This window comes from Bos mutus, chromosome 7 (genome assembly GCF_027580195.1).
Source record: "Bos mutus isolate GX-2022 chromosome 7, NWIPB_WYAK_1.1, whole genome shotgun sequence".
Classification (NCBI taxonomy): domain Eukaryota; kingdom Metazoa; phylum Chordata; class Mammalia; order Artiodactyla; family Bovidae; genus Bos; species Bos mutus.
The window spans coordinates 72,511,083-72,536,198 of NC_091623.1; the positions used below are offsets into that span (position 1 = coordinate 72,511,083).

The following is a 25,116-nucleotide window of genomic DNA, read 5'->3' on the forward strand; positions in this document are numbered from 1 at the left end:
CCAACATTGTTCCTCTCTGCAAAGTACCAAATGATAGCAAGAACAGGATTCAATTTGAAATATTATTAACTTTAGCAATCACACCAAATAATTTAAGTGATAAATCCCAAGTCCTATTAAAGTGACAGAATGAGAGTTTCTATTTATTACCTAACTGATACACGAACAAGTCTTAAAGGACTATATACTTTGGGGTGGGAAGCAAGGAGGGAGATGATTAGCTATATAATGTTAGAAGAAGCTGAGTGAGCATATAATGGCAGTGTCTATTTAATTATAATGTAAAAGAAAGGGCATTTTAGACAGTGGACATGATTATTTCCATCCCATTGGCAAAATGATTATTCTCTTAAACTAGAAGATATTTAAATTTGTAATCATAAAATGCCCATATTTTCAAATACAGTTTTCACTTAAGCTTGAAGCTTTTTTAGATCTGATTTCCCATGAAGAGATATGTTCACCAAGCAAAGCCCAGTATTTTAGACTATATGATAGTTATATTTCCCATTGTGTAATTTAAAGTGGGATTTGTTTTTCTTCATAATTCTTGAGAACTTGGTTGATGTGACCAGACCTCTGGGAAAGTGTTCAGTTTGCAGACACACATGTTTTGAGCTAGACCCAAAATTACGACGTATTCACCAAGGCAATACCACAGAATGGGTCTTATGAGACAGTCAGCTGTTCTTCCCCAGGAGACTCAAGACATCCCCACTGATTGAATGCTTGGTTGCTAATTACTTGTGTTTTAAATGTTATACTGCATAACAATTATGTATTGTGAACACACACCAAAGTATAGAAAGCTAGTTGTAAAACGTCAGCAATAACAATAATAGTAATAATAAATAACCAACAGTTGAAATGTACTGAGGCTTTACAGGGATTGGGCTCCCCTGGAGATTCAGCTGGTAAAGAACCCACTGCAGTGCAGGAGACCAAGATTCAATCTCTGGGTTGGGAAGATACCCTGGAGAAGGGAATGGCTATCCACTCCAGTATTCTGGCCTGAAGAATTCCATGGACTGCATAGTCCATGGGGTCACAAAGAGTTGGACACAACTGAATGACTTTCACTTTTACTTACAGGGATCATTGCTTAAGAGAAGTACATTATTATGATCTTCATATTTTTGATGAATACATTGAAACAAAAGAGATTTCAAACTAATTTTCCAAAGTCAAACAGCTAAATGGAAGTGATCAGAAGTGAAACCAGGTATTCTGATGAGAGGGCTATTCTATGAGTCACCGTGCAATACAGATTTATTTTGTTTGCTAAAAGGGAAGACTCATTTAAGATCATGACATATCCATTGTGTTCAGCATCTGGCACAGTATCTTGAATCCTGAAGAACATGAACAATTTGTCAGATGGAATCAAAATCTGATTTCAAGGACTATGACCTCAGAAGTGAGTAAGCTGACTAAACAAACAACACTTTAAGTAAAAAATCAGTTCCAATAAGATTTTTATGCCCTTCAAAATAACCAAAAAGTTAAGATATTAAGTTATGGATATTTAGCAAGCACTTTCCAATGGGTATAATATTTCCTCTATTTCTCTTATGGGGAGTGAGTAGTAACTTTATAACTGTATTATAATAGCTTTTAAAAAGGATTTTGAATGGCCATCAATACTTCTAAATCTCATTAATGTGTCTCTCTACTTTTCATTTTTGTCTTTCCATATTTAACATACCATTTTAGATAGTCTATGTATAAGCTGTTCACCCCATTATCAAAGGAAAAGAACATAAACATTATTTATTAACAAATGATATTTTATTATTGTCTTAACCCAGAAACGACTTAGACGGACAATCCTGCCAGGTAATTATTTCATAAAGAAAGAACACAGATGAGCTATTCCAAAAGTTAATCAATTATTTCTAGTAGATACTTTCTAATTAAAATATCAAAATATCAATATTTAATATGAATTTTGTTGGCAGTATTATTATTATGGAGGAAGATGTATGACTATAACAACCTTTATGTTTTTTTGAAAACTGAAATCATTCCTGGCTAAGCTATATGGCGTAGAACTTTTATCATAATTTTACCTATACATATAAGCAGATCCTATACAATTACTTGAAGAGAATACTGACCCTATCCTTTCCTCCTCTTTGTAGAGTTAATAGTGGTCTTTAGCACAGTTTTGTTAGTCTCCCACTTACACAAGGGATCACTGACCTCAACTCCAGTCAATAGTCAATTGAAGGATGTGTGCTTTTACTCAAAGAAGAGCTGCTCCTCAGTCACCTGTCACCCCATCTTATCCCAGGGTCAGTTGAGAGAAATCATCTTGAAAGTAGCTTGAAATGCTTCACATTGTACCTATTCAGATCATTAGAAGGGCAAAACTATCATTCTCTCAGCCACTGGAAGCATTACTAGTCACTTTGATGCTATGGCACTAGCTCATGCTAAAAGTCAGAATAAGAAATGATACCATGAAATGAATACGTAAATATGCCATGTGGATTTTTTAAGGGGGAAATCTAATCTCTTTGTTGTCAGGTCCCCTCTCTGTGGCCCCCTCTGGAAACCTATAGAAAAACCATAAGCCTTGGAGTATCCTAGGGTGGGGAAGCAAAGTGTGAGGAACCTCTGTTGCTCAGCCCTCTGCTGGGGTCAGCTCTGACCAGGAGAATGCATAAGGAGGGGTAGCTGATAACTCCACCAGCAGGGGAGGTGACACTAGCCAGGATGCTTGGAGAGGAGGTACCTGAGGCCAGCTCCCTCTGGGGCCCATGGGAGGGTGATGCATCAGGGGTGAAAGCCCAGTTCGGGGCTGGGACAATGCAGGCCCTTCTTCTGCCAGTAGTCATTGCTCCTTTCCTTAATTCATTGCAACACATTTTGTTTATAAGACAACTGGGATAAATTCCCTGTAAAACAACAAATATGAGTTTTTTGAGCAATCACTCTGTTTATATCTTTTAGAGGCTCTGGGTTACATCCCTGAGTTTTCTCCTTTTTTTGATTGCCTGTGAGAATGTGAGAGCCTAATTTTTGACTCACACATCAGAACATATGGGTCATTATGACATGATTTTTAAGCATTTCCTCTGGATTTCATTATAAACTGCCATCAATTTTTTAAATGACCAACTTTACTCTTTGCAATCTTGTATGCTATGTACTCTTTTAAAGTGTTATTTTTCCTGAATATGTATATAGGATATGAAGTCAAGTGCCATTATGGTCTTATTTTATAATCTGTCAATGGATTTGATCACAAGTTCTCATCAATCTAAAATCCCCAACTTCATCCTCTTCAACAGCTGTGAATTCTTCTCTGAGGCATCTAGTCTGATTTTCCATGATGCTTTCTAAAATTTCTACCAAAGGGTGACAAGGTTCATGATCAGAGGCCATCCATAAACTCTAGAGCTTCACTTTCATTTGGTAGATGTTAATTCTGAGAGTGAAAGGTAGAGAAGGAAGGAGAATCTGTCATTTGCAATCAGAAAGATGCTTTTCTGAGAGAGCTTGGTGAGCTAAGCACATGATACCCAGGCTGAACACTATGTTTAGAGCAGACAAATCTGAAATAGAAACAAAGCCTTCCATGACTACTAGTGCTCATTTGTCCTCACATGCAGGCCAGATGAAATAATGGCACGGTATCCAGATCATCTTTTACTTTTGCAATCACATGTTACCAGACTCAGTACTGCCATTGTTACATCCAATACCATGAATAAAAACCAAATGCTCAAAATTTATCTACTTTTTTTTTCTTTTTTAAATTTGTGGCCACGGGGCGGGAAGTGAGTCATTAAGAAGAGGTACTTACAGGGTCCAGTGAGGTAATAAGTAAACTTGCCAGAGTCTGTGGTTAAATGGAAAGAGTTCAGGTTAAAATGGATCTGGGTGATTGATGCCATCTGGAAAAAAGAACCCTAACATGGCTGATTATCCTGCCAGAAATATGCCAATTTTTAAAAGATACCAAATAATTTTAAAAGTATTTTAAAAATTAAAGTGCTATGCAGCCCAAAGAAAACAGCCTGCCAGTCTGTGAATTTTAGTTTAAAATGTATATAAATATTCCAAAGGACAGCTTGTGTTTTTAAAATAAAACCTAGAACATTTTGAAAATAGCACTTGTATTTAAACTGCACAGCAAATCGTGAAGAGCTTAAAATATTTGTATTTGTGTAGCCATACATACATTCAATAATTCATTAGGTTACACAAGTCTGTGCAATGTTGGAGGAAAGAATGAAAACCAGCTATTCTGGAGAATATTGAAACATTATCTGATAATTACAACGATGCAAGAGTATATGTTTAAAAAGATATTTAACCCTAATTTAGCATATTCTAAAGAGAATGATGATTAAAATAAATATTGATTTGATTAAAGCTTGGATGTTTCACTCAATAAAAGCAGAAAAAGAGAGTAGTTGGGAATAATGGGTATTGTCTCTGCTGCCTTTGGGGTATATATTACTATATTTCACATGCCTAGGAAATCTATTCCCAAAACCAGATATATATAATCCAGATTTCGATTTATCACTTTAGCTAGGTCCAAAGTAAAATCATATGTTGACTTGATTTATTTTTTCTCATTTCCTGATCCTGCTATATATCATGCAACATTAGACAAGTTAATTTGAATGCTTCCTCACTGAACACTATTTATTAGGAAGTACAAATTCTGTGACAATAAGGTCTCTTTATCATTACTATTTAATTCATTCACTTACTTTTTAACCCACATGGCTTTAAAAATTATTTTCAACAGTATGGAGGTTCATCAAAAAAACCAAAACAGAATTAAAATATTATTCTTCAATCCCACTACTGGGCATATATCTGGAAAAAAACAACAATTTGAAAAGATTCATGTACCCCAGTGTTCACTGAAGCACTATATACAACAGCCAGGATATAAAAGCAGAAGAAATTCATGTCTCTGATTTTATTTTTGAAACTCATAAAAAGAGAGATCTTTACTACAACTCCTCAGAGAATTAACTCTATGCAATACACCTCCTTTATAATAAATATACAGATAAAATGCATAATTTCTTGTCACATCTGCCAATATAGTCCAGAGGTATCATATCAGCATAGAAACCATGTGCCGTAGTAAATCACTTCAGTTGTGTCTGACTCTTTGCAATCCTGTGGACTGTAGCCTGCCAGGCTCCTCTGATCATGGGATTCTCCAGGCAAGAATACTGGAGTGGGTTGCCATGTCCTCCTCCAGGGTACCTTCCTGACCTAGGGACTGAACCCACGTCTTTATATCCCCTGCACTAGCAGGTGGGTTCTTTACCACTAATACCACCTGGGAAGCCCTGGAGTAAATCATGGAGTAATCAGTATGGCAGAGCATACACAATGTACTAATATGCTGTTATAAGACGACTTGTACATTTCTAATGGCATAGCTTCACTTTGAGTGAAGAGCCTAGAATATATAGAGCAGGGCTCCTCAACTTCAGTACTATTAACATATTGAGCTTGGTCTTTATTTGCTGGGAAGAGCTGTGCACTAAATGTTGTTTATCAGCATTTCTGGCCTCAACCCGCTAGATGCCAGCAGCTTCACTCTCCCGATTGTGACAACCTAAAATGTACCTAACTAAATATTGCCAAATGTTTCCTGTGGAGGAAGGCAAACACCCATGATTAAGAAGCACTGCTCTAGATGAATAGAATGATTACACAAAATCCTCCACAAATAGTATTTCTTTCAGTTGAGGCTTTGAAAGCTATTACGTGGCTGTCAACACAAGCTTATTCTGTCTCAGCAGTAGCTAGAGTACAGGTATTTCTCAGAGATAATAGTGTCAATAAGTGCAGAGATTTAGACTTGAAAAATTAACTGCACTGATGGTGGCTAAGGGAAAAACACTTACCTGTTTAGTATAAATTCATCACCTCTTCTTGAATATCCAATTAAAGACATTCACAGACTTTCTTATAGATAAACTTGGTTCTGTGGCATAATTCTAGCCAATAGAATGTGAGTGGAAGTGGAAAGTACAATTTCTTTGCAAGACTTACAAGAAGTAGCCCTTCTTACTTTTTCACCATGCTTCTATTTGATGCAGAAAATGATGATCACCAAAGAGGCGGTGAAGGCCCATGATGGAAAAAACCCTAGTGCTTAAAAGAAAAGTGTAGAAAAACTTACAGTCAACTAGGGACGCCAGTGCTGGATTGTGTTGCAAATAAAATTTTAGTGTGTTTGAGCCCATACACAATGTGGATCTGTATATCACAATGGTTTAAATTACGCTAAATAACACACACACAATAGCTTTAATAGCCGCTTCCGAACATATGAAATATAGACATGTGCATGCCTTTTCATGGTTTTTACACATTAATTTATCACATGGATATTTTTATGTAGGATCATGTGAAAATAAGTTTCATAACTAAGATTTTTAGCCTCAAGGGTATTATTTCAGAATGCAGATGACACAGCTAGACAACACAGGACATGAACACAACAGAACAAAACAGTAAACAAAGAAACAAATAGATTATACAGCACAAGAAATCTAGAGCTAAAAGTTACAAAACTCCTCAGTTTTATTACTATCAACTTCCAGTTAAAGAATGTTGAAATTCAAGCAACTGGCTTTTATTCTTAAATCTCATCTCCTTTATGAAGTCTTTTATAAATGGATCCCTCTGTCCATATGAATTGCTGACTGGTGTTTCTTAATAACCATGTATCTGTTGCAACCTTGTATTTTTAACTATCCTTTGTCTTGTAATCCCAAAGAAAGGCAATGACAAAGAATGCTCAAACTACGGCACAATTGCACTCATCTCACACACTAGTAAAGTAATGCTTAAAATTTTCTAAGCCAGGCTTCAGCAATACGTGAACCATGAAATTCCAGATGTTCAACCTGGTTTTATTTTTTTTTAATATAAGTTTATTTATTTTAATTGGAGGTTAATTACTTTACAATATTGCATTGGTTTTGCCATACATCAACATGAATCTGCCACGGGTGTACACGTGTTCCCCATCCTGAACCCCCCTCCCTCCTCCCTCCCCATCCCATCCCTCTGGGTCGCCTCAGTGCACCAGTCCCAAGCATCCAGGATCATGCATTGAACCTGGACTGGCGATTCGTTTCATATATGATATTATACATGTTTCAATGCCATTCTCCCAAATCATCCCACCCTCTCCCTCTCCCACAGAGTCCAAAAGACTGTTCTATACATCTGTGTCTCTTTTGCTGTCTCCATACAGGGTTATCGTTACCATCTTTCTAAATTCCATAAAGCAAGGTGAAAAGATGGCCTTTAGAATGAGAGAAAATAATAGCAAATGAAGCAAATGACAAAACAACTAATCTCAAAAATATACAAGCAACTCCTGAAGCTCATTTCCAGAAAAATAAACGACCCAATCAAAAAATGTGCCAAAAGAACTAAATAGACATTTCTCCAAAGAAGACATACAGATGGCTAACAAACACATGAAAAAATGCTCAACATCACTCATTATCAGAGAAATGCAAATCAAAACCACAATGAGGTATCATTTCACGCCAGTCAGAATGGCTACAATCCAAAAGTCTACAAGCAATAAATGCTGGAGAGGGTGTGGAGAAAAGGGAACCCTCTTACACTCTTGGTAGGAATGCAAACTAGTACAGCCACTATGGAGAACAGTGTGGAGATTCCTTAAAAAACTGGAAATAGAACTGTCTTATGACCCAGCAATCCCACTGCTGGGCATACACACCGAGGAAACCAGATTTGAAAGAGACACGTGTACCTCGATGTTCATCGCAGCACTGTTTATAATAGCCAGGACATGGAAGCAACCTAGATGTCCATCAGCAGATGAATGGATAAGAAAGCAGTGGTACATATACACAATGGAGTACTACGCAGCCATTAAAAATAATACGTTTGAATCAAGGTGGTTTTAGAAAAGGCAGAGGAACCAGAGATCAAACTGCCAATATCTGCTGGATCATGGAAAAAGCAAGAGAGTTCCAGAAAAACATCTATTTCTGCTTTATTGACTATGTCAAAGCCTTTGACTGTGTGGATCACAATAAACTGTGGAAAATTCTGAAAGAGATGGGAATACCAGACCACCTGACCTGTCTCTTGAGAGATATGTATGCAGGTCAGGAAGCAACAGTTAGAACCGGACATGGAGCAACACACTGGTTCCAAATAGGAAAAGGAGTACGTCAAGGCTTGTATTGTCACCCTACTTATTTAACTTATATGCAGAGTACATCATGAGAAACCCTGGGCTGGAGGAAGCACAAGCTGGAATCAAGATTGCCGGGAGAAATATCAATAACCTCAGATATGCTGATGACACCACCCTTATGGCAGAAAGTGAAGAACCAAAGAGCCTCTTTATATATAAAAGCTTTGATTATAGCATCCCCATTAAGGAATACATGTGCTAATATAATAGATACCATAAACACTAATAGTTGAGGTAAATTTATTGAAAACCACACACAGTATAGTCTCTTCCTCGAACTATACCACCTCTCAAAAAAGAATTTCAAAAAATTTTGTAATACATTACTAAAATCCAACCAGTATGTTTGGATATTGGTAAAACCATATCCCTTTAACAGGGACCTTTCTGAACTTTATGGGCCTGGTGACCTAGAAAAAATGCTCCTCTTTTGAGGACAGGGACATAACATATTGAATTCATAAAATTCATAGATAGCTGTATTGTCCTGAAAAAGCTATAGCTTTCTAAACATGTGTGTAGTATGCAAAACTGAAGTCTCTAAGTATCACCTAAAACCTGAAATTTCTTGTAAGGCTATTAAAGGATTACCAATGAAACTGGAAATAAGAATTTATCCCTAAAGTTAATGAACTGAAATGTTTTTGTGTCTGTCATGATTTGGCTCTTGTGGAGTCTGGACAGAGAGTCATCCAGCTTTTCTGTAAACAGCTACATGGTCAAAATTTCAGGTGTTGCAGGACATTTCTTCTCCATCATGACTACTTAACTCTGCCATTCCACTGCGAAACCAGCCATAGACAGTAAGTAGCCAATGAGTGTGTGGCTCTATTTCAATAAAATTCTGTCTACAAAAACCCAGGGTAGACTGGATTTGAAAGCCTGTGAGCCAGCTTGCTAACACTAAATCTGTCATATTCTCTATTCTGTATCCATATGAGTTTTGTCTTATTCTTTTGCTTTCTTATTCTAGAACAATGAGTCATTTTACTTTAGATAACAGCACTCTCTTTTCCTTGACAAAAATGCATTCTATATTCCTTGCATACCCTTTATATGAAAAATATACATCCCATTTTCTTCCCTTACCTTGTATACAAAGTTGTTTCCCTTCACCCTTACTCTTTCTAGGCTGAGTGCCAAAGAACCGATGCTTTCGAACTTTGGTGCTGGAATAGACTCCTGAGAGTCCCTTGGATAGCAAGGAGATCAAACCAGTCAATCCTAAAGGAAATCAACCTTGAATATTCATTGGAAGGACTGATGCTGAAGTTGAAGCTCCCATACTCTGACCACCTGATGCAAAGAGCCAACTTCACTGGAAAAGACCCTGATCTGGGAAAGACTGAGGGAAGGAGGAAAAGGGGGTGAAAAAGGCTGAGATGGTTGGACGGCATCACTGACTCAATGGACATGAGTTGAGCAAACTCTGGGAGATAGTGAAGGATAGGGAAGCCTGGAGTGCTGTAGTCTATGGGGTCACAGAGTCAGATATGACTGAGCAACTGAACAACAACAACTGTATTTTTACAAATTGATAACATATTTTAACTATATATACTTCACTTTCCAGTTAAAGCTAGGAAGTAGGGAATTGTGAACTATCCTATGTTAGCATCCTACAGTAGATTAGCAAGTTTGATAAATACATTAATTATAAAACTTATATTTTAGAGACATGTTTTTAAATAATACAACTTTTAAAGTGTATAACATATTTGTTAATAGACTCACACATCTTTTGTTTCTCTAAAAATATCGAAAAGTCAAAAGTAGACAAATTTAAATTTATGTTCAGCAATTAATGCCTGTGAAATCATAGTATATTATCTTATTTGGAAATAATCTAGATGTTCAATGAATATTCATTTTTTTAGTTTAACTTAGTATAAACCTTTATTTTTTACATTTATTTACATTACATATTTTTAACAACAATGCTTAGATTAGATATCAGTTAGCCATCATCTTAGCTTTCTCGTTGACAAATTTTGTAACATAAAAATGGAAGTGAAAATGTTAGTTGCTTAGTCATGTCTGACTCTGTTACCCATGGACTGGAGACTGCCAGGCTCCTCTGTCCATGGATTTCCCAGGCAAGAATACTGGAATGGATAGCCATTTCCTCCTCCAGGGGATCTTCCCAATCCAGGGATCAAACTCCGGTTTGTCATATTGCAGGAGGATTCTTTACCATCTGAGCCACCAGGGAAGCCTCAACATGAGTTTATTTTTGACTAGTAAACCCAGGTAGAAAAAGTTGTATATTTGTATTATATTTAATATTGAGAATGAGTGTGAATATTAAATCTACAAACTTAAATTAGCTTTTATTTATCAAAGATTATACCAGGTCATATGAACCTGAAAAAAATTTGGGTTAGTTTCTATATTTTTGGGTGTTTTAGGAATACTTAATCTATATAGGTATTTATTTTTAGGCCAATTCAATTGAACTGATTTTTAAATATAATTATACATAATATACATATGTACATAAATACACAAAAACCTATAGCAGACATAAGCTAAAATTTTAGAGGCTTCATCTTTAAATTTTAGTCATGTCTGAGGTACAATAATGCAAAACTCAAAAGAATAGCTGGATCTAAATTGTGCTTCTGGCTGACAGACTAAGAAGTTAAGACTAACTGCTCAGATGGCCAAAGTGTTTCGTTTTGTTTTTATATTGGACTATAGTTGATTTACAATGATGTGTTACCTTTAGATGTACAGAAATGTGGTTCAGTTTATATATATATGTGTATATATATATATATATATGCTGTTGCTGCTAAGTCACTTCAGTCGTGTCCGACTCTGTGCGACCCCATAGACGGCAGCCCACCAGGCTCCCCATCCCTGGGATTCTCCAGGCAAGAACACTGGAGTGGGTTGCCATTTCCTTCTCCAATGCATGAAAGTGAAAAAGTGAAAGTGAAGTTGCTCAGTCATGTCCGACTCTAGCGACCCCATGGACTGCAGCCCACCAGGCTCCTCCATCCATGGGATTTTCCAGGCAAGAGTACTAGAGTGGGGTGCCATTGCCTTCTCTGATATATATATATATATATATAGGTATATATATATGTGTGTCTGTGTGTATATATATATATATACACACACACACACACATACATTCTTTCTCAAAACCTTTTCCCATTTAGGTTATTATAGAATACTGAGCAGAGTTCCCTATGCTATACAGTAGGTCCTTACTGGTTATCTATTTTAAATATAGTAGTGTATATGTTTTTCCTGTAACTGAAGATTCTTTATCTACACATAGTAAAGATACTTTTAGAGAGAAACTATTTTTGGAGTCATTTGTCTTTTAGAAACCTCTACCTTTCAATCAAAGATTGCATTCCACACTGTCTCCTAGAAGTTCGAGATCTCTCTTTACAGAAGATGCCCCTTAAAGTTGGCCAATCTAAATTCAAGTTTCCCAAAAGTGGCTGTTATAACTGCAAATTATCCAAAAGTTTACCCATATGCCAAAGAGGCACAAGATTCTGGTCCATAATAGGTATACCTCCAGGAAGCAGTTGTTTTTGAAAGAGATGAAAAAAAAAAAAGTTTTAGACTGAGTGAAATCCATTTTTGCCTTTAGAATCCCTAGACATCTTAACCATGAGGGCGCGTGTTTTCCAGTAGCTGTCCCAAGACATAGGGAATCATGTGTTTCCCAGACCACCTTTAGGACAGGATAGAAAGAAACTTCAACAAACAAAATACAAGTATGCTCATTGAAATCAGAAAGCTCTAAACACAAGGAGAGTGGACCTCTGATTGAAGAGAGACTTACCCTCCAGTTCCAGGGTTGGTGAGAAAGCAGTGAGAGGAATGGGCTCTGAGGGCACAGGCACCTGGTTGCTCACTGTCCTCTGAGTCATTGGGGGTCTTCTTTCAATTCCATTTCTGATGCCAGAAACTGTCAAAAATCCAGAAATGGCAAAATTAAAAACCCAGATTAAGGAATAGTATTTAGTGCAAGTTTACTGTGCATATAAGAACAGTTTGTGAATGAGGAGCCTTCAAAAATAAAAACTTCATGACCTCAAGGGCATGAAGTTATAAGAAGGTTTATAGAGTGAAAATGAGGAAGTTGTTTACCCTTTCCAATGATTGGTTGTTAAAATGGAGCTCTCCTGATAGCAGGGGATCAGTTAAAAGTGATCATCTCATACCAATTTGGGGAAGATGAGGTAAGTCTACTTTATGATTTTTCAGAGGTTTTTTTACAAGGGATAACATAAATTATGTTCCTGTTCATGAAATAAGATAATTTAGTTTTGTGTATGTGTTTAAAATATTCTTTTATATTCAGAAAATCCTCAAGTCCAGTTTCCATTTTGTATTCAATTTTAACATCAGTAATCTAAACTATATTAAAGGACTGTTCTTTGATTCAATTTTATTGTGTTTATATTTGTTATTTTTAATATTCTTAAAAAATTTTTGTAGACATTTCCTTTAAAAGGGTCTATCTTATTTTCCTTGAAAACATGTTACCAAAGTCCATGATTCAATTATAAAGTAAAAAAATAATGCTGATGCTGCACAACAAATAACACCTCTCTGTACTTAACTAATTATCATCATATAATCATAGGAATTAGATATCCTTGATGATTTCTACTTGTGGGAAGCTGTAATTTACATGTTACTTCAGAATTTATTACGTTAATTTGCATTCAGGTATGCGCCTAACCTCAGAACAAGGCATAGTCTATTATATAGTTTACATGCTACAGACACTTATCAGTATTAAAATAGAGAACACAAGTTACAGCTGACATGGAAACATTGCTGCAAATATTTTCAAATCAAATCATATTAAAAACCATTAGTTTTATTTTGAGATACATCCTAGGTTACTTATGAGATTTGCTATAGACAAAAGTCTATACAATTGGTATATTTGTGTTTATACTTTTGTGTTTGCTTCTGAGAGGACAAGTTGGAGAAACAATTCAACACTTTATATTGCATTTCACAGATATAACATTGTTACATTAAAAAAATTTCCATATTCTATGCATGCTTTAAAGTTGACAGTTCCCTGGTCATGAACAAAAAAGAGAAAAAGGATACCAAAAATGATTGTATGAAGGATTTTTCACAATCATTTCAAAATATTGTGAAGTAATTAGCCTCTAATTAAAATAAAATAATTAATTAAAGAAAGAAAATAAACCAAAGTCATGCTTATTTTTTTTTCCCCCTTGTGGTATTAATAAACATTGCTTACATACACTGCTACTTTTCTTTAGGTCATAATTAATTTTAGGGAGATTAAGCTTACAAAAATTATTTGCATATTTGATATAAATTGCTTTGTAAACAGTATCAATGAAGGTTGTTGCTGAACCATGAAAGATGCCAGAATTCTTTGCCTTCAGAGGAGAAGAATTCAATTCAGGGCCAGAGACGAGGCTTGATTGCTCAGAGTTTTTGTGCAATAGAGTTTTTTTAAAGTATAAAAGGGATAGAGAAAGCTTCTGATATAGACATCATCAGGGGGAAGAAAGAGTACCCCCCTTGCTAGTGTTAGCAATGGAGTTATATACTCTCCAATTAGTTATTACAATAAATCAAAAGAATGTCTAGAGATAGCAAAGATCTTACTAGACCCACTCCCACAGTCCACATTTCAAGATAACAGGATTGGCCAGAAGGCCCTCAGGAAGGAGAAATTGTCCTCAAGCAGGATACATTGCTACTATCTAATCCTTAGTACAGAGTTCAAGATTTAGTCCCTTAAATCTATTTCTCACTCCCACTATATAATCATAAGGGATTTGATTTAGGTCATACCTGAATGGCCTAATGCAAAGAAATAGAGGGAAACAACAGAATGGGAAAGGCTAGAGATCTCTTCAAGAAAATTAGAGATACCAAGGGAACATTTCATGCAAAGATGGGCTTGATAAAGGACAGAAATGGTATGGACCTAACAGAAGCAGAAGATATTAAGAAGAGGTGGAAAGAATACACAGAAGAACTGTACAAAAAAAAGATCTTCATGACCCAGATAATCACAATGATGTGATCACTGACCTAGAGCCAGACATCCTGCAATGTGAAGTCAAGTGGGCCTTAGAAAGCATCACTACGAACAAAGCTAGTGAGGGGATGGCATTCCTGTTGAGCTACTTCAAATCCTGAAAGATGATGCTGTGAAAGTGCTACACTGAATATTCCAGCACATTTGGAAAACTCAGCAGTGGCCACAGGACTGGGAAAGGTCAGTTTTATTCCAATCCCAAAGAAAGGCAATGCCAAAGAATGCTCAAACTACCGCACAATTGCACTCATCTCACACACTAGTAAAGAAATGCTCAAAATTCTTCAAGCCAGGCTTCAGCAATATGTGAACCATGAACTTCCAGATGTTCAAGCTGGTTTTAGAAAAGGCAGAGGAGCCAGAGACCAAATTGCCAACATCCACTGGATCATGGAAAAAGCAAGAGAGTTCCAGAAAAAAAACATCTATTTCTGCTTTATTGACCAAAGCCTTTGACTGTGTGGATCACAATAAACTGTGAAAAATTCTTCAAGAGATGGGAATACCAGACCACCCGATCTGCCTCTTGAGAAATTTGTATGCAGGTCAGGAAGCAACAGTTAGAACTGGACATGGAACAACAGACTGGTTCCAAATAGGAAAAGGAGTATATCAAGGCTGTATACTGTCACCCTGCTTATTTAACTTCTATGCAGAGTACATCATGAGAAACGTGGGGCTGGAAGAAGCACAAGCTGGAATCAAGATTTCTGGGAGAAATATTAATAACCTCAGATATGCAGATGACACCACCCTTATGGCAGAAAGTGAAGAGGAACTAAAGAGCCTCTTGATAAAAGTGAAAGAGGAGAGTGAAAAGTTTGGCTTAAAGCTCAACATTCAGAAAACAAAGTTCATGGAATCTGGTCCCATCACTTCATGCGAAATAGATCGGAAAACACTGGAAACAGTGTCAGACTTTATTTTTTTGGGCTCCAAAATCACTCCAGATGGTGATTGCAGCCATGAAATTAAAGACACTTACTCCTTGGAAGGAAAGTTATGACCAACTTAGATAGCCTATTCAAAAGCAGAGACATTACTTTGTCAACAAAGGTCTGTCTAAGGCTATAGTTTTTCCAGTGGTCATGGTATGGATGTGAGAGTTGGACTATCAAGAAAGCTGAGTGCTAAAGAATTGATGCTTTTGAACTGTGGTGTTGGAGAAGACTCTTGAGAGTCCCTTGGATTGCAAGGAGATCCAACCAGTCCATTCTAAAGGAGATCAGTCCTGGGTGTTCATTAGAAGTACTGATGCTGAAGCTGAAACTCCAATACTTTGGCCACCTCATGCAAAGAGTTGACTCATTGGAAAAGACCCTGATGCTGGAAGGTATTGGCGGCAGGAGGGGAAGGTGACGACAGAGGATGAGATGGCGGATGGCGTCACCGACTCGATGGACATGGGTTTGGGCAAACTCCAGGAGTTGGTGATGGTCAGGGAGGCCTGGCATGCTGCGATTTATGGGGTAGCAAAGAGTCGGACATGACTGAGTGACTGAACTGAACTGACCTGACTGAACAGAGTCCAATCCAAGTTGTTAGTTGTGTAATCATCTGTTCCAGGCTTAAAGATAAAAACGTTTTATGTGACTAAGACTAAGGAATGTGGAGGAAAAAAAAAAAGTTTGTCCTTTCCTCCTCCAGAATTCCAGACCCTTATCTCCACTTTGAGAGCCCCAGACCCCTTTCTCCTCTTTGGGAACCCTGGACTTCTTATCAATCTGCCTAGGAATTGACTCACTCATCAAGTTGAGCAAGCTTACTTGAGAAGAAAAACTAACAAAAAATTGATAACTTGTCCCTTTTGCTCATAATAGCAATCAAATGTGGGTAAATGAGAATGCTGCGTGTAAATATATAAAATACATGTTCTACTTTCCAAAAACTACTATTTGTTAAGCCATTAAAAACCTCCTCTTTCATATAGAATTTTTGTTTTCCAGTAAGTCCAATCTTTGTATGTTGAGCCAAGAAATTTTACTAGTTATGTGATTATACAAAAACAGAAAAGAAAATAGTTTTAAAATGACTCCAAGGTTTTAGGCTAAATAACTAGTGGAGTGTTTATATTGTTTTAAAAAATAAGGTGAGAAACAAGCTGCTGAAAAGAAAATGAGTTGAGTTTTGAAATAAAAAGTTTGAAGTGATGGTGTTACACCCTTACATAAATTTACACACAAAATAAATATGGAACTACTGCTTCAGTAAGAGGCTTTGGTTTATCATTATAAAGTAGGAAAAACTATATAAACTATAGTTTATAGTATAAAAACTATAGTATACAGTAGTATAAACTATAAAGTAAGCTCAGACTTAATACATGATCTGTTTACCAAGAAGGAGAATACAGAAAAGGAATAGCTGTGATTCAAAAACTCAGCTTAGTGTTTACATGTAAATAAGATTGAGATCTGGAACCAGCAAGAGGAAAAAAAAAAAATTGCATCTAGAGAAAAAGCAGAAAACAGTAATGAAATTAATATTAACACATAATATTAAACTATTCTGTCCCCACTATTCAAAAATAATACAATGAACTCACTATCAATGGAACATATACTTTCAATAATTTGTTTTATTCTCGTAGTCATGGGGAATACATACTCATTTTCACTCATGATTCAAAAGCAAGACTCAAAAAAGATGCGCTAGATTAGAAGTGAAGGGGAGGTCTAGGGTAGAAATAAACCATCTGGCTTTATTATCCCCACATTGGTTTGGTTCTGCAATTGCTGACTAAATATTCAGTTTATGGGCTGTACAGAACAGGAGCAACAGACACAGTGGCTAGTCTAAAGATATCACAAGCTCATGCAGGAAGGAGACACGAGGTCATATTGTTTCTACAGTAGGATGAAGCACTATATTAGAAGGGCTGAAATTAGGGGCATGGAAGTTAAATTGGGATATGAGCAAATGATTAAAGTGTCTTACACTGTATGAGGAAGACTTTTTAAAAGGAAGAACTAGAACTGAGCATAAAGGATGTGTGGAGAAGAATGCATGGATGTTGAATAACTTCCTATCCGTGCATTTAGTGAAGAAGGGATACACCCCCTAGGGTGACGGGGATAACCAAATACACAGTATCCAACAGTGCACAGAAGAAACAGCAGGTTGGGCTAAGTCACTTCAGTTGTGCCCAATTCTTTGTGACCCCATGGACTATAGCCCCTCAAGCTCCTCTGTTGATGGGATTTCTCCAAGGAAGAACACTGAAGTGGGTTGCTATTTCCTCCTCCAAGGGATCTTCCCCACCCAGAGACAGAACCTCTGTTTCCTGTGGTTCCTGCTTTGCAGGTAGATTCTTTACAGTTTAAGCCACCAGGGAAGATCATCAGCAATGGGTTAGTAATCACATATACTTAGAACTTGGGGGAAAGGATACAAACCATGTGTTTGTATGTCCATGTGTGTCCAAACCATGTCCATATCCTGGAGCCACACAAGGGTTACACTTGGGAACAGAGTGAACTACCGGGAGCTGTGGAAGGCAGGCTTTGTGGCATCAAGAGGGTGAGGGGACCCCTGGCTCCTGTGGCAAGGTACGGTTGATTTATTTGGATAGTTCTGAGGGTTGGCAGAAAACTTGACCCCACTGCTTTGGAATAAGTGAAAATTGTGCCCAATCTCTTTGATAAGGAGGTTGTCTGACTATAGGTCTTTACAGGTAGGAGCATAATGGAGAGATGAACGTGTAGTTAGGCCATCTGAGACCCCCTCCTGGATTCACCAGATGTCAAGGCAGCACGTAAAATTGAGTCTCATCTCTTGTCCTTACATTGCTATAGAGAGAGAAAACAGAATCACAATATGGTGATGGAAACATGCATGACAAGTGCATGAAAGACCGAGGCAGTGCCATCTGACATATATTTTAGGAAAACCCAAAGAACAGTGGAGCAAAAGAATGTGGTAAGACTATATTATTCCTGACAGCCTTAGTGATGGGTACGAATTTTCTGTCAGGGATTTAACACCTTGTTCATCTTTATTGTGGAATAAAATTTCTTCAAATAATTTTAACCAATTTTTTGTGCTGGTATTCAAGTAAACAGTTGGCATCTTAATTATAGCCCAGATTAAGTTTTACATTTTATAAAATGATATCAAATTGGTCTATGATAGTATAGGGGCTTCCCAGATGGCACAGCAGTGAAGAATCTGCCTGCCAAGACAGGAGATATAAAAGGTGGGGGTTTGACTTCTGGGTCAGGAAGATCCCCTGGAGAAGGAAATGGCAACCCACTCTAGTATTCTTGCCTAGAAAATTCCATGGACAGAAGACCCTGGCAGGCTACAGGACCTGAGGTTGCAAAGGGGTGGAAGCGACTAGCATATACATGATGATATATTTAACTTAGTATTTCTTTACATAATTATCAAAATACATATATTAGCTTATCTTTTCATTCAACCGATCTGAATTTATGAGTTTATTGTACTATAATACATAAATAGCTCAAATTAAAGATTATAATATTAGTGTCTCACAAATTCTGATTTAAATAAAAACAATTGTCTATATCGTCTAGGTTTATTCATAATACAATTCTCACTTCAGTCCAGTTCAGTCACTCAGTCGTGTCCGACTCTTTGCGAGCCCATGAATCTCAGCACGCCAGGCCTCCCTGTCCATCACCAACTCCTGGAGTTCACTGAGACTCACGTCCATCGAGTCAGTGATGCCATCCAGTCATCTCATCCTCTGTCGTCCCCTTCTTCTCCTGCCCCCAGTCCCTCCCAGCATCAGAGTCTTTTCCAATGAGTCAATTCTTCGCATGAGGTGGCCAAAGCACTAGAGTTTCAGCTTTAGCATCATTCCTTCCAAAGAAATCCCAGGGCTGATCTCCTTCAGAATGGACTGGTTGGATCTCCTTGCACTCCAAGGGACTCTCAAGAGTCTGCTCCAACACCACAGTTCCAAAGCATCAATTCTTCGGCTCTCAGCCTTCTTCACAGTCCAACTCTCATATCCATACATGACCACAGGAAAAACCATAGCCTTGACTAGACAGACCTTTGTTGACAAAGTAATGTCTCTGCTTTTGAATACACTATCTAAGTTGGTCATAACTTTCCTTCCAAGGAGTAAGCGTCTTTTAATTTCATGGCTGCAGTCACCATCTGCAGTGATTTTGGAGCCCCCAAAAATAAAGTCTGACACTGTTTTCACTGTTTCCCCATCTATATCCCATGAAGTGATGGGACCGGATGCCATGATCTTCGTTTTCTGAATATTGAGCTTTAAGCCAATCTTTTCACTCTCCACTTTCACTTTCATCAAGAGGCTTTTTAGTTCCTCTTCACTTTCTGCCGTAAGGGTGGTGTAATCTGCATATCTGAGGTTATTGATATTTCTCCCGGCAATCTTGATTCTAGCTTGTGCTTCTTCCAGTCCAGAGTTTCTCATGATGTACTCAGTTCCCTACAGTTCAGTTCAGTCACTCAGTCATGTCCGACTTTTTGCAACTCCATGAATTGCAGCATGCCAGGCCTCCTTGTCCATCACCAACTCTCAGAGTTCACTCTGCATATAGTTAAATAAACAGGATGACAATATACAGCCTTGACGTACTCCTTTTCCTATTTGGAACCAGTCTGTTGTTCCATGTCCAGTTCTAATTGTTGCTTCCTGACTTGCATACAGATTTCTCAAGAGGCAGGTCAGGTGGTCTGGTATTCCCATCTCTTGAAGAATTTTCCACAGTTTATTGTGATCCACACAGTCAAAGGCTTTGACATAGTCAATAAAGCAGAAATAGATGTTTTTCTGGAACTCTCTTGCTTTTTCCATGATCCAGCGGATGTTGGCAATTTGATCTCTGGTTCCTCTGCTAAAACCAGCTGGAACATCAGGAAGTTCACGGTTCACATATTGCTGAAGCCTGGCTTGGAGAATTTTGAGCATTACTTTACTAGCATGTGAGATGAGTGCAATTGTGCAGTAGTTTGAGCATTCTTTGGCATTGCCTTTCTTTGGGATTGGAATGAAAACTGACCTTTCCCAGTCCTTTGGTCACTGCTGAGTTTTCCAAATTTGCTGGCATATTGAGTGCAGCACTTTCACAGCATCATCTTTCAGGATTTGAAAGAGCTCAATGGGAATTCCATCACCTCCACTAGCTTTGTTCATAGTGCTGCTTTCTAAGGCCCACTTGACTTCATATTCTAGGATGTCTGGCTCTAGGTCAGTGATCACATCATTGTGATTATCTGGGTCATTAAGATCTTTTTTGTACAGTTCTGTGTATTCTTGCCACCTCTTCTTAATATCTTCTGCTTCTGTTAGTCCCATACCATTTCTGTCCTTTATCGAGCCCATCTTTGCATGAAATATTCCCTTGGTATCTCTAATTTTCTTGAAGAGATCTCTAGTCTTTCCCATTCTGTTGTTTTCCTCTATTTCTTTGCATTGATTGCTGAAGAAGGCTTTCTTATCTCTTCTTGCTATTCTTTGGAACTCTACATTTAGATGCTTATATCTTTCCTTTTCTCCTTTGCATTTCACTTCTCTTCTTTTCACAGCTACTTGTAAGGCCTCCTCAGACAGCCATTTTGCTTTTTTGTATTTCTTTTCCATGGGGATGGTCTTGATCCCTGTCTCCTGTCCAATGTCATGAACCTCAGTCCATAGTTCATCAGGCACTCTATCTATCAGATCTAGGCCCTTAAATCTATTTCTCACTTCCACTATATAATCATAAGGGATTTCATTTAGGTGATACCTGAATGGTCTAGTGGTTTTCTCTACTTTCTTCAATTTAAGTCTGAATTTGGTAATAAGGAGTTCATGATCTGAGCCATAGTCAGCTCCCAGTCTTGTTTTTGTTGACTTTATAGAGCTTCTCCATCTTTGGCTGCAAAGAACATTATCAATCTGATTTCAGTGTTGACCATCTGGTGATGTGTAGAGTCTTCTCTTGTGTTTTTGGAAGAGGGTGTTTGCTATGACCAGTGCATTTTCTTGGCAAAACTCTATTAGTCTTTGCCCTGCTTCATTCCGTATTCCAAGGCCAAATTTGCCTGTTACTCCAGGTGTTACTTGACTTCCTACTTTTGCATTCCAGTCCCTTATAATGAAAAGGACATCTTTTTTGGGTGTTAGTTCTAAAAGGTCTTGTAGGTATTCATAGAACCATTCATCTTCAGCTTCTTCAGCGTTATTGGTTGGGGCATACACTTGGATTACTGTGATATTGAATAGTTTGCCTTGGAAACAAACAGAGATCATTCTGTCATTTTTGAGATTGCATACAAGTACTGCATTACGGACTCTTTTGTTGATCATAATGGCTACTTCATTTCTTCTGAGGGATTCCTGTCTGCAGTAGTAAATATAATGATCATCTGAGTTAAATTCACCCATTCCAGTCCATTTGAGTTTGCTGATTCCTAGAATGTTGACATTCACTCTTGCCATCTCTTGTTTGATCACTTCCAATTTGCCTTGATTCATGGACCTGACATTCCAGGTTCCTATGCAGTATTGCTCTTTACAGCATTGGACCTTGCTTCTATCCAATATCAAATTAAATTACCTATAAATCTAATTTGATTTTCTTTGTCTAAAACTATGAGTCAGAAAATATTTTTTGCAAAAGATTATATTGGATTGGGCTTCCTTGTTGGCACTAGTGGAAAAGAACCTGCCTGCCAATGCAGGAGACATAAGAGATGCGGGTTCAATCCCTGGGTTGGGAAGATTCCCTGGAGGAGGACATGGCAACCCACTCCAGTATTCTTGCCTGGAGAATCTCATGAACAGAGAAGCTTGGGAGGCTACAGTCCATAGGGTCACACAGAGTTGGACACGACTGATAATGATTACAATCAATTTTTAGGAATACTCTTTACTAAGAAAAAAAAAATATCTATGTATAGTGTTACTATATTTGATGTGCTTCTCTGACAGCTGTGAAGATGAATAAAATCCTCATGGCTTCTCTATACTGGGGCATATCTGCTCCTGATTGACTCCAGGGGTGAGAAAATAGTACTGATTCCTGCCAGATGTTCCAGAAAGCAATTCTGAGCACTGAGGAGCCTGTCCTTCCATCCAGGCCTGTCTGGAGAGCACATAGGAAAGATTAGTACAAGGCAGGGGAAGACAGCAGAATGCTCAAGGATCCTCAGGGAGTGTGAGGAGGCTTGCCTCACTTGCTGTGTCATTTAGCAACCGTAGCAAGCCAGGCCTTGTCATCTTGAAAAAGGCATCTCACTCCACAGCAACAGAATTATAAACTCCCTGCCATTCTCAATAATAGGAAGAGTGAGTGGTTGAGAGGCTGCTCTTTAATCTGATAGACATCACCACCTGTTATTTACCTAATGCCAAAGGAACTCTCTAGTCCATGTTTTTAAAAGCCCTTGAGGGCTGGTTTACAGTGACTGGAGTGACAAATTTATTCTGTTAGTAACAGACCCTGGACACCTGGAAAGTGCCTTTGGAGAAGTGTGAGCCAGCATTTTCCTTACAAAGGTAGAATTAAATTTCAAGATATATATCTTTTTTTTTTTTTTTCTGTTAACAGATGATGTGATCATCTGTAAAGTACATTTAGTCATTGAGGAGTTCCATTACTACACTTCTCATTAAAAATAGTACTCTAGGTGTAGTGTGTATTTAAACCTTATTTTTTGTGCTAAACACAAAGTTTCAATATCCATGCTCTAGTACTCTTGCCTGGAAAATCCCATGGATGGAGGAGCCTGGTGGGCTGCAGTCCATGGGGTCGCTAAGAGTCAGACATGACTGAGCGACTTCACTTTCAGTTTTCACTTTCATGCATTGGAGAAGGAAATGGCAACTCACTCCAGTGTTCTTGCCTGGAGAATCCCAGGGACAGGGGAGCCTGGTGGGCTGCCGTCTATGGGGTCACACAGAGTCGGACACGACTGAAGCGACTTAGCGGCAGCAGCAGCAGCAGAATCATGAGAAAAAAAAAATACAAACTCTGAAGATATATTTTTAAGATGCCCCATGTATTTAATAAAATATGTCCCATGTGTTGTAAATTATATTTTCAGATCTTCTGTAGTCAAATCCTCTCTGCTCCATATCAAAGCAGTGAAATCATTTTGAAGAAGCCAAGTCCCTGACATAACTTGAAACATTATCTTAATGCTCACAGATAAAATCCTTAGATACTCAGCCTTTTAAGTTTAGTATTAAAGGCTCGCTTTGTCTCTGACTAAATAAGAAACCTAAGTTCATTTTTACAAAAGATACATATCTGCAAGAAATTCATTTAAAATATGTAAAACTCATTTAAAATATATTAAAATATTTTTTAAAATTATCACCCCCAGGCCAGGCCTCATCTTCAGCCAGTGTCAGTTAATTCTACCCACTCACTCAGCTGAGAATCTGTAAAACTTTTAGTTTCTATTTGATTCTAATTTACTAGTCACAGAAAATAATGGCAAAATACAATAACTACAACATTATCCACTTATATCCACTTACATCACTTCTTATGCAGCAGAGACCATTAGCTTAAAAAGAGCATTTTGTATTTAAAAGCATGTAGTAAGGGTAGATTTGCATATGGAAGAGCTCATGGGCTCTACCCTTGACTCATTCATATTATCAGCTCCTGGCCTCCTCTTTGGCCAACGCCAATTAATTCTACCCATATACTCAGCTAAGAATCTGTGATGGTGAGAGAACTAAAGTAAGACAAAGGGACTTTGGAGAAGAAAAATGTCTAGTAAGAAAACTGATGGTCTCCCTGCACAGTGAATGATAGTCCTCCTTCTCCAGCTTCTCCTTGAAACTTGCAGAAAAGCCAATATAAGGAATTTGGAATTGACAGGCACACACTGCTATATTTATAGATAAACAAGGACCTACTGTAAAAAAATAAATAAAAATTTTAAAAGACAAAATTCAGAAGCTTTTTCCATAAATGTTATGTACGAGATATAGTTGAAAGATGTTCTCAAAATAGCTACAGGCCGAGACAAAAATATCAAAAATATTTTTTACAGCGCATGATTGAGTTGGTGGGCAACTAAGAGAAATACTAGAGTACTGAAACCATGAGAAAATAGGAACTCCAAGACAGCAGGGGAGCTAGCATTCATTCCAGAGAACCTAGGATTTGGACTTAATAGGACTAAAACTTTACCATAAGCCAGGAAATAGACTCTGACACACCCAAAAAAGTTTACCCAGCTAAAGAATTCATGATGAAGCACAGATCTGCAGAGATAACTATGTCACGGAGTAAAATCAAAGTCAATTTACAGATAATGGATATACTCACTTGTTTCAGATTTAGCCCGAATGCTGCTGCTGCTGCTGCTAAGTCGCTTCAGTCGTGTCCAACTCTGTGCGACCCCGTAGATGGCAGCCCGCCAGGCTCCCCCATCCCTGGGATTCTCCAGGCAAGAACACTGGAGTGGGTTGCCATTTCCTTCTCCAATGCATGAAAGTGAAAAGTGAAAGTGAAGTCGTTCAGTCGTGTCCGACTCTTCGCAACCCCAGGGACTGCAGCCTACCAGGCTCCTCCGTCCATGGGATTTTCCAGGCAAGAGTGCTAGAGTGGGGTGCCACTGCCTTCTCCTTAGCCCAAATAGAGCACAGCAAAAGGGGAAAAAAATGTAACCACAAATTCACTAGCATTCTCTTAGGAGCTAAAATTCTCTTCATATGTATTTAAAGCAACAGAAACAACACAGGTCAAAAGAGAGTAATAAAAGCCAATACAGAGAGGATGGAACAATTTCAACTGATCTATGTTGGCAGTGTCCTTAGGTAGTTGGCAGAAATGCAAATCACATTTGGAGAAATGGACCTTGA

At 37.8% G+C, this 25,116-nt stretch overlaps 1 long non-coding RNA gene across 2 annotated transcripts in view; it reads right to left on the reverse strand.

The window, feature by feature from the left end:
- Positions 1-24,759, reverse strand: part of LOC138988641 (uncharacterized) — a 433,276-nt gene extending 408,517 nt beyond the window's left edge. For both annotated transcript variants that reach the window (XR_011464913.1, XR_011464912.1), the window contains exons 1-2: positions 24,581-24,759; positions 12,045-12,170 (exon numbers count right to left, since the gene is read on the reverse strand). This is a non-coding gene — a long non-coding RNA (uncharacterized lncRNA). The remainder of the gene's footprint in view (positions 1-12,044; positions 12,171-24,580) is intronic.
- Positions 24,760-25,116: the final 357 nt, after the last annotated feature.